Raw genomic sequence first — 8,385 nt, 5'->3', positions numbered from 1 at the left:
AGTATTTAGGTCAAAACAGGGTGAAGAACACAGGTAGGTGAGAAAGAAATGCAGAGGTAGATAGAGATAAAGGAAAAGTGAGGAGAAATGGATAGATGATAGATAGATAGATAGATAGATAGATAGATAGATAGATAGATAGGTGATAGATAAATTGATAGATGATGGACAGATAGATGATAGATTGATATACAGATAGATAATAGATTATAGATAGGTAGGTAGATTGATACATGATATATAGATGATAGATGATAAATACATAGGTGATAAATTGTTAGGTGATAGAGAGAATGGGGATAGATAGATGATAGATTTATTGATTGATATGTGATATAGACAGATGATAGATTAATAAAGCAATGATATATATGATATATATATATCATATATATTAGATAATATCTATGATGAGATCCAAGTTTCCACGAATACAAGTGAGATGTAATTTTTCCAACTCATTTTCCAGAGCACACCCTTTTTCTGTTACTCTCTATTTTCTGGCCCATACTTCTCCCCAGAGTTCTACTAGATACCCAACAACTACTGGGTCCTCCCATAGACTCTTAACACTCAGCACGTCTGAAAATGTGCCTCAAGTGCTTTCCGTTTACCCAAAACTGCCCTTCATCACTTATCACTTAATTCAACCAACCATCCTGGTACCAAAGCTACAAAGTCTGTGGTCATATTCAGCAGTTGCCCCGCCCTCACCCTGCATTTATCCACTCAGAAACACTGATTTAACATTCACTGTACCACTGTAAGATACTGTGCCATCAAGAAAGACGAAGATGCTAGAACACGACCTGGAATATACGTAGCTCAGTTCAGACAACAAAGCAAACCAGCAGCCACAAAGATCCCAGAAAGGAGGCCTCTGTGTTGTGTCTGGGGTGTGTCCCCCTGGGTCTGCGATGCACTTACCCTCTCCAGTGCTTCGGCTCAGACTCTGGCTGGTCTGGGAAAGTGCTATTTTCTGGTGAGATACCTCCATATTCTAGTCTATTCCTTTGTCTCTACAGCAATTGTTTTAAATATAGGATGAACTGCCACACACCACCTCCCTGCCTGCTGTTGTCTACAGCTGGTTTAGTCATCAGAGCTTTTGTGGCCCTGAGAACATGATGTCTCTGCTTAGCAATTTCTTCTCTAAGTAGTGAGTTAGTATTTGTAACACAGAAAAGCAGTTTAGTGGCCATTCTTCCATGAGGCCTTTTCCAAACATTTAGGCAGGAGTTGATACTCCTATCGTATATTTTTAATGTCTGTTCATATCATCTTTTATGCTCTGTGCATGTATGTGAGTCACATACACACATACACATACACGTGCATGGAAGTGTGTGCCATGTTTTGCTTAGTTGTTTTTTGTTTGTCTGTTGTTTATAGTGCTACTTCTCAGGCCTATAGGGAGCATACCTTATTGATATTCTAACCCCTAGCTCATAGAGAGTGAAGAACATGATGCTGGTGTATAGCTTAGTGGTAGAAGGCATCACAGCGGTGGAGGGGAAAAGGGGAGCGGGGAGGAGGAAGGGAAGGAGAAGATAGTTGGGGTAGCCAGACTTGTTTGATGGCTCATTCTTGTGAGACCTCATTAACTCCTTGAGACCAGCATCAATCTTCGGAGAGCTGTACTCCAGTGTTGTCACTGCTTCCCCAGGGGATCCATTTCTTCAAGTTTTAACCACTGCAGTGCCACCACTGGGATCAATTCTCTGACACATGACCCTTTGGAGGTAGCAGTTGATTGTACACTCTGATTGTAGCAGTTGTCATGGTTTCCCATGGTGATTTCATCTACAGATGTGACAAGCCAATCCATTTTATATCCTAATCTATGTAGGGTGTGGATATGCCAGGGTTACTTACCGACCTTGTTAACTGACATTTAAATTTTGTTCTATCTTTTAAAATTATCAACAGTGTACATGAGGAATGGTTTTAAAGGTTAGACTTGACGAGTTTCTGGCTGGCACTGTCCGCTGACCTGACATTTATCCAGCATCTGTTACAGGCCCATCCCTGTGCCCTTCTCAACATGACCCAGTACACGAGTAAGCTCTGTCTGTCTACGATGCAGGAACTTTCCAGCCTATAGTTTACTTCATCATGAAAACTATTGTTTCAGGTTGTGAGAAAGACAGCGACTCTGCAGAGCATCTACAAGCACTTGTCCATAAACGGGGAACTAGTTTTATCAATGTACAAATAAAGCAACTGAGTCTTAGATGGCTAAGTGATCTGTGCAGAGACAAGCCATGAAACTTCATTCATTCATTCATTCATTCATTCATTCCCAAAGGGTTTTTTTCTTTTTTTTTTTTTTTTTGGTAAAGGTTTATTTATTATGTATACAGTATTCTGCCTGCACAGCCAGAAGAGGGCACCAGATCCCATTACAGAAGATTGTGAACCGCCATGTGGTTGCTGGGAATTGAACTCAGGACCTCTGGAAGAACAGCCACTGCTCTTAACCGCTGAGCCATCTCTCCAGCCCCTGAGTTATTTTTTTCTTAGTACCTACTAAGTGTTGGTCATTATTATTCCATAGCTACATTCAGAAGTCGTACAGTGGTGATTTAACCAGATATGAGTCCTATACTTCTTACTGGAGGCATAAGTAAACAGAAAAATGACACACACACACATATACACACACAAATATGTATTGTGACAAGTGCTGTAAAGAAATTTGTTAAGGGCAATGCTGGAGAGTAGAAAGAGCTTAGTTGGGAAGAGAATAGCCTAACCTGACAGGCTGCTCAAAGGAGCTGACATCCAGCGAACACCGCGAGGAGAGAGGGCCACTTCTCACAAGCACAGTCCACAGCCGTTAGAAGGCTCTGGGAGGGAAAGGCTTGACACACGAGAGCAAGCATGGATGCCAGTGTGCCTGCGGTGAAACTGCTAAAACAGAGGTGTCTGCTGAGGGTCTGAGAAGACAGCCGTGCCCCTGCAGCAGTCCTGGCCATGGAGAGGGACACAGACTGTATTTGCCACACAGCGGGGCATCCTTCAGATGGCTAGTATAGAACTTTTGATTCTCCACTCAACCTCCTGGGTGTTAGGAATCCAGGCATGTTCTTATGTGTGCATTTAAACAGTCATTTCGACCTTCCATAGAGTTGGTGAAATGAATGGGAGGAGTGTCGAGACTGGCTAGCTGAACATTTCAATATCTGGTGAGAGATGACCAGGGTCCAGATTAAGGTGGCCATATTGAGGAGGAGATCTCCCTCCCTCCTTTTCTCCCTTTTCCCTTCCTCCCTCCCTCCTTCTGTCTCTCTCCCCTCCCTCTTTCCTTCCTTCCATCTTCCCTCCATCTCTCCCTCCCTCCTTTCCTTACTCCCTCTCTCTCTTCTTCCCTATGTCCTGTCTCTCCCATCCTGTCCTCTTCCTGTTGGTTCTCTGCTTATCACATGTTGGTATAAATGAAATCTCAGTGTTATTCCAGGATCTAGCTCTCTTCCTGAGTCATACAAAGTCTATCTCACTGTTTGAAAATGGGAACATTCTATAGAAAATTCAATTCTGGACTCTTTGAGCCCTCTGGCTGATGTTGGCTTCTGGACACTCCTCCTTCAGAGGACCTGCAGATTCCCTTTGCCTTCCTGGGCATCAGCACATGTGTGGCTCACCGGCAAAGCATTCTGCAGATGGGGGCCAAGCACATTGTTCTGTCTTAGGGGAACATTGCCCACGCCGACTCCTGACTTCATGCATTTTGCAAATGCACAGCTCAGAGGTTGTAACTTCCTGTTGTTTGTGGCTTCCAACGCTGCAAGGATGGCAAAATCTGATAATGGTCTATTATTTTAAGATAAAAGACTTGGGCTGGCAGAGAATTAGGGAAGCAAGACAAATCATTCATTGCCTTTATGTGCTCCAAAGTGACATTTCTTTACAGAATGCATTTTTAATAGTTTTCTTTCTTTTCTCAAAACTATGACTCCTTACTAATGGACAATAAGAAACTACAAAGAACAAAACCCACAATTCCACTTATCTGGATATATTCCCTGTAATGTTCTACTATATTTATGACTGTAACTTTAAACAATTGGTTTGATTTTCTTTTATTTATTTATTTATTTATTTATTTATTTATTTATTGCTTGACTTTTTCAAGACAGGGTTTCTCTGTGTAGCCCTGGCTGTCCTGGAACTCACTCTGTAGACTAGGCTGGCCTCAAACTCAGAAATCTGCCTGCCTCTGCCTCCCAAGTGCTGGGATTAAAGGCGTGCGCCACCACCGCCCGGCTTAATTTTCACTAACATTAAAAATCAACCCTGTTTATTTTTGATAGCTTAGGCCCTGTATAAATGAGGGAAAAAATCATCATCATAACGTTTTTAACATTTAAGTATTTTTAATGTGTATTTTATATAATCAGTTCCATACTATCTATTAATTTAGTAACTAATAGTACTATTACTATTTTTACATTATTGACTCTGTTTATGAGTTTTCCTCATAACTTTTAAATCACTTTATACCAGAAAACAGTCATCTGTGTTGGCTACAATGTGGCAGAATTCCTAATCATAAGATGTTCACTATATGAAGTAAAAACACTGTTGATTGACAAGCTTGTCCTGAGAACTACATAGGTTAGATGATGTGTGTGGGATGGTTCTCATCTTTCCTTCCTGCTGACTTAGTTTACCGCTTTTTTATTATATCTAATTTCTGAATGAAAGATTTGAACTATTGTATATCTGTATGACTAATTCCCTTTCCAGGGCTACTCTCATGCCTTTGGGGCAGCTCACCTATGCTCACACCTCCAGAGCCAGCTCCACTGTGCTGCCCAGTCAAACCCTGGGGCTCGTTCTCCCAAGCGCTGCAGCTGGCCAGGGTTGGGCTTGCTCTTCCTCTTTCACACTATCAGGGCAGGCTCAATAGAGGCTTCGCCATCAGGGCCCCAGCTCTGCTGTGCTGACTAGGCACAGTGAGGGGCCTAATCTCCCACCAGTGAGGGGCAGGGACAGCTAGCTCCCACCCCAGAGCTAGCTCTCCCAATTCCTGCCGGTGGTGAAGGGCAAGGTGGTGGAGGGCATCACCGCTGCAGCCACTTCAGGGCCAGCTCTCCCATGCGCTCACCCTTGAGGCTGCCCAGGCGAGGTGCAGGGCCTGCTCTCCCAAGTCTTCTCCAAGTGCTCTCCCAACTCAATGAGGGGCAAGGCCAACTCACCCCCTCTCGTGACCCCAGGGACATGGGGCAAAAGGACAGAAGGCATCATCTCCCTTCACTCCACTGCTTAGACCACCGGTGGTGGTGGGGGAGGACAAAGCCAGCTTACCTGCTTTAATGAACCCAGGGCTGGCTATTTCAACTCTCACAGGCGGTGAGGAGCAAGGAGGGTAGGGGATCATCCCCGCTGCCCATGCCACCTCAGGCAGGGCCCTGGTGAGAGGTAGAGCCAGCTCTCCAGAGCTCTGTAGCCAGTGAGGGACTGTGTAAAACTGTCCCCACCCTGGTCATTCATATGGTCCCCAGAGACTGCCCCCACTAAGGTCCCCTCATGTTCTTTAGTTGTAATATGAGTCTCAGACATCAACAGCAACCCCTGCTGCTGCGTAGTCATGGACCCAGACATGGCCCTCAATGGCAGCTCGAGCTGGGCCTTCACCATGGCCCCAGGTGGTGGGTCTGCCTACTCACAGCAGGCCACTCCTCCCCACCCTTGAGTCTCCAGTCCCACTCCTCATGACGATACCCAGGCTGCTCCAGCTGTCTTTCTCTTCCATCTGTCCACCACGCCCTCATACATTGCAGTGGCTCCTGCTGCAAGCTGGTCATGCCTGCTGGCAGGCCCCTGCGTGACACCCTCTGTCCAGACTGCTTGGCATGGCAGCAAGCAGGTGACAACAACAAGTAGGTGTGCCATGGGCAGTAGAGCAAGGCAGTGGGTGGCATAATGGTCTGCAGGTCTGTCTGTCTTCTCACGCGCTGTGCTGCCTGGGTTTGATTTGATTTTTATGAGTCCTAGGCATAAAACAGCTTTGGCCACCAAGCCAGGCATCAAGGTAGGACAAACACCGGACTGCTGTCTGCTCTGCTCCGACTGATATAAGAACATCACCATCAAGGTGTCTCTTTGCCCACTGTCAGATCAGAGGCACGGGGTTTTTAAATGTTTAAGGCCCTTTGTGATATCAATCCCAAAAGTATCCTAGCCAGGCAATGCCCTTGATATAAGAGCATCTGAATTTCCCAATACTTTCTGCTTAGACAGACAGACATGAAAAATCGTTTTTGCTCCCTGTAAGCATCGCGTCCTAATATCTTAATGGTTGTTCCAGTGTTATTATACAGCTCCCCTTTCTGCAAGGAAACAAACCAGAGATGAAAATGCACTCACTTGAGAGCATCCAGGCAGTGAACCCATGTTTCTGACTACAATTTTATTTCTCCTTCATTAAATTTTCTTCTTTAAAATATTATTATATTGAATATATATTCATATTCTGGGTACAAAATGTAAAATGACAGTGAGTTTTATGGCTAGTTTTAATTGTCAACTTGACACAATGTCACATTACCTGGGTCGAGAGTCTCAGTGAGGAACTGTTGAGACCAGGTTGGCTTGTGGGCATACCTGTGTGCAATTGTCTTGATTCTCTAGAAATGGGGAGAACCAGCCCACTGTGGGCAGCACCATTCTCTGTGTAGCTTCTTGGGCTGTGCACGTATAGAGAGGTAACTAAGCAAAGGCAAATGTGGATGCACTCATTCTCTCTGCTCTTAACTGATGTGACTGTGTTAAGTTCTTGTCCCCTTTACTTCCCCACAAAGACAGACTGTAATCTGGAACTGTTCGCTAAAATAAACCCTTTCTCCCCCCAAGTAGCTTTTTGTTAGGGTATTTTAACACAGCAACGGAAGCAAACCCAGGATCGTGAGGAAGAGTGTATACCTATAGTATATAGATTAGTATACAGATTCCATGTGCTGCTACCCTGGCTTCCCATTTGCCCACTTTACTTATTTATTTTATTATTTATTTATTTTATTATTTATTTATTATTTATTGAATCCTTGAAGAGACCACCTTTGCCTTTTCAGACACATGAACGTGCACTATACACCTTAACCTTCCAACAAATGCTAACTTAGTGCCCACACAGCATCTCGACTGTTTTTGGAGATATTTTCTACCGCAGCCTACCCAGGGCTGCAGAGCCCGCCGTGTGGATGAGTCCTTTATTATTTGGACAGTTTCATTTTGACTGGAATATTGTTTACAGGTTTTTGATCTTAGAAACTGTGATGTAATACATTCTTTTATGCATGCATCACTTCTGCATGCGGCAGAATATTCAGGAGCTCAATTACTAGAGCTGAACTCATCAGCAAAAGGAAATGTTCATTTAAAATTCTGATAGATCTTGTCAAATTCTTTCCATGAGCTTTGATGTTTGATGCTCCACCTTTAGCCATCTATGGAGGTAGTATTTTTCCATATTCCTGGAACTAGTAACTGGGTATTGCTAGCTTTTTTCTTCTTTTTTCAGTTTTTAGTGATCTGATTGGAATTTTAATTTGCACAGGAACTTTTAGAGCTTTTGAGCCATCTACTGATTCCATATTTGAAAAGCAGTTAATATGACTATATTAACTTTCTTTTAAGCACAATGATTTCTGAGGTCTGGCATCTTGCAACCCTAACAGATGCCATGGTGTATGTGCATTCTAAAAAGAATCATGATTAGTATATGGATTACCGATAGGTGCAATTATATGCGTGCATATAATCTCATTCATAAGCAGTATGCTGAAGAGCTTATATAGTAGATATTATGGCCTCTGTGTCATAGTTGACAAATAGAGTCCCAAGAATCTGCCCAAAGTCTTGGGCGTAGTTAAGAGACATTCACAGCCTGCACCACTCAACTGAGAGTTTGCTCTTTTTCCTTTCTGTATCATGTTAATTCTAGGGAGTACATAATAAAACATGTTTTATGCAACTTAAATCCCTGATGATTTGTAGCTTATTGTATCAGTGGCCACAGTTAAAGAAGAAATAAGACTCATCTTTCCCTGGTATTAAGACAAATTCCATTTTTAATTCAGGTCTCTCAGAGAATATGGATGGCGATCTAATTTCTAGCCCAGGACTGTGCAATGTCCTTCGACACCCTAGTCCTTTCATACCTTGACAGAGGTCTGGAGCCTCTCACAGGCAAGCTTGAAACCACCCCTTTTTAACTATCAGAGTCCCTTTTACTTTCTTCTGTTTTCCTGTTCCTTATCCCCCACCCCTCCTCCCGCCTCGTCCCACATCTAAAATAAAAACAAGCAGCACATTTGTAATGTGACAACTAAACACTTCAATATTCATATGTAAGCTGCATTATTAACTAGAAGCACACAG

The 8,385-nt window shown here is 43.4% G+C and overlaps 1 non-coding gene across 1 annotated transcript; it reads right to left on the bottom strand.

Moving 5' to 3' along the window:
* Positions 1-5,987: 5,987 nt before the first annotated feature.
* Positions 5,988-6,126, bottom strand: LOC127681917 (small nucleolar RNA SNORA48). Its single transcript, XR_007977257.1, has one exon. It is a non-coding gene; the product is annotated as a small nucleolar RNA SNORA48 (small nucleolar RNA).
* Positions 6,127-8,385: the final 2,259 nt, after the last annotated feature.

This window comes from Apodemus sylvaticus, chromosome 3, assembly GCF_947179515.1.
Source record: "Apodemus sylvaticus chromosome 3, mApoSyl1.1, whole genome shotgun sequence".
In the NCBI taxonomy this organism is placed as follows: Eukaryota; Metazoa; Chordata; class Mammalia; order Rodentia; family Muridae; genus Apodemus; species Apodemus sylvaticus.
The sequence above is the reverse complement of the archived record's forward strand: the minus strand, read 5'-3'. Positions and strand labels throughout refer to the sequence as shown.